Raw genomic sequence first — 2,860 nt, 5'->3', positions numbered from 1 at the left:
AGAGGTCAGGATGAGGTCTGGGTTTAGCCACAGTGAAAGCAAAATGCAAATACAATGGAAGAAGAGTTTACCACCTAATCCAGGATGCATTAGCCCATATATGGTGCACAGGCTAAAATATTTTAACCTTAAAGTCAGCAAAAACAAGACCAGGAGCTGACTGTGGCTCAGATCAAGAACTCCTTATTGCCAAATTCGGACTTAATTTGAAGAAAGTAGGGAAAAGCACTAGACTATTCAGCTATGACTTAAACCAAATCCCTAACGATTATACAGTGGAAGTGAGAAATAGATTTCAGGGAATGGACCTGATAGACAGAATGCCTGATGAACTATGGATGGAGGTTCGTGACGTTGTACAGGAGACAGGGAGCAAGACGACCATCAAGAAAAAGAAATGTAAAAAAAAATGGCTGTCTGAGGAGGCCTTACAAATAGCTGTGAAAAGAAGAAAAGCAAAAAGCAAAGGGGAAAAGGAAAGATACACCCATTTGAATGCAGAGTTCCAAAGAATAGCAAGGAGAGATAAGAAAGCCTTCCTCAGTGATCAGTGCAAAGAAATAGAGGAAAACAATAGAATGGGAAAGACTAGAGATCTCTTCAAGAAAACTAGAGACACCAAGGGAATATTTCATGCAAAGATGGGCTCAATAAAGGACAGAAATGGTATGGACCTAACAGAAGCAGAAGATATTAAGAAGAGGTGATGAGAATACACAGTAGAACTATACAAAGAAGATCTTCATGGTCCAGATAATCATGATGGTGTGATCACTCACCTAGAGCCAGACATCTTGGAATGTGGAGTCAAGTGGGCCTTAGGAAGCATCACTATGAGCAAAGCTAGTGGAGGTGATGGAATTCCAGTTGAGCTCTTTCAAATCCTAAAAGATGATTCTGTGAAAATGCTGCACTCAATTTGCCAGCAGAATTGGAAGTCAGCAGTGGCCACAGGACTGAAAAGGTCAATTTTCATTCCAATCCCTAAGAAAGGCAATGCCAGAGAATGCTCAAACTACTGCACAATTGCACTCATCTCACAAGTTAGTAAAGTAAAGCTTAAAATCCTCCATGTACAGGCTTCAACTGTACATGAACTATGAAATTCCAGATGTTCAAGTTGGTTTTAGAAAAGGCAGAGAAACCAGAGATCAAATTCCCAACATCCGATGGATCATCGAAAAAACAAGAGAGTTCCAGAAAAACATCTATTTCTGCTTTATTGACTATGCCAAAGCCTTTGACTGTGTGGATCACAACAAACTATGGAAAATTCTGAAAGAGATGGGAATACCAGACCACCTGACCTGCCTCTTGAGAAATCTGTATGCAGGTCAGGAAGCAACAGTTAGAACTGGACATGGAACAACAGATTGGTTTCAAATAGGAAAAGGAGTACATCAAGGCTGTATATTGTCATTCCACTTATTTAATTTCTATGCTGAGGACATCATGAGAAATGCTGGATTGGATGAAGCACAAGCTAGAATCAAGATTGCTGGGAGAAATATCAATAACCTCAGATATGCAGATGATACCACCCTTATGGCAGAAAGTGAAGAAGAACTAAAGAGCCTCCTGATGAAAGTGAAAGAGGAGAGTGAAAAAGATGGCTTAAAGCTCAACATTCAGAAAACAAAGATCATGGTATCTGGTCCCATCATTTCATGGCAAATAGATGGAAAAACAGTGGAAACAGTGGCAGACTTTATTTTGGGGGGCTCAAAAATCACTGCAGATGGTGACTGCAGCCATGAAATTAAAGACGCTTACTCCTTGGAAGGAAAGTTATGACCAACCTAGACATCGTATTAAAAAGCAGAGATGTTACTTTGCCAACAAAGGTCCATCTAGTCAAGGGTATTGTTTTTCTAGTAGTCATGTATGGATGTGAGAGTTGTACTATAAAGAAAGCTGAGTGCCAAAGAATTGATGTTTTTGAACTGTGGTGTTGGATAAGACCCTTGAGAGTCCCTTGGACTGCAAGGTGATCCAACCAGTCCATCCTAAAGGAAATCAGTCCTGAATATTCATTGGAAGAACTAATGTTGAAGCTGAAACTCCCATTGTTGGGCCAACTGATGGGAAGAGCTGACTCATCTGAAATGACCCTGATGCTGGGAAAGATTGAAGGTGGGATGAGAAGGGGGCAACAGAGGATGAGATGATTAGATGGCATCACCAACTTGATGGACTTGAGTTTGAGTAAACTCCGGGAGTTGGTGATAGACAGGGAGGCCTGGCATGCTGCAGTGCGTGGGGTCAACAAAGAGTCAGACACGACTGAGTGACTGAACTGAACTGAACCTGATAAGATAATTTTTTTGGCAAGACAAGTGAATTCAGTTACGAAAATACTTTAATAAGCCATGTTGTTTGTGAAAGTGGTCATTATTGTTTTGTGTTTGTTTATCAATCCTACTGTGTTACATGTAATTTTTCCTAGGTTTTTGAATCACAAAAGACAATATATTTTGTTTTTATACCACTTAAGTGGTGAGTCAAAATTTATATCTGCAAGTAAAGAGTATTCCAAACAATCATTCACTGAAGTGAAAATAGTATTCACTAATTTTGTCACAAATGTGCAAAAGAAAAGAGCATACAGAAAGCCACATACACACACACAACTGTTTTACACACTTTTTTTTTTTGATGCAAAGAACTTTAAAACATCTTATAAGAAGTCATGAATAAGGGCATCGAGCAAAGACACACGGTTCTAATAAATTGCTTGTTAATTTAACTCCAGGGCTTAACTTATATTGAGACCTTAGTACAGTGAAAGTATTGATGGGAGAGTATATGAAAAAATATGAAGTTCATCCTGATTAATATCCTGACTCCAGTTTCACCATCA

Source organism: Ovis aries, chromosome 8, assembly GCF_016772045.2.
Source record: "Ovis aries strain OAR_USU_Benz2616 breed Rambouillet chromosome 8, ARS-UI_Ramb_v3.0, whole genome shotgun sequence".
Taxonomy (NCBI): Eukaryota; Metazoa; Chordata; class Mammalia; order Artiodactyla; family Bovidae; genus Ovis; species Ovis aries.
The sequence above is the reverse complement of the archived record's forward strand: the minus strand, read 5'-3'. Positions refer to the sequence as shown.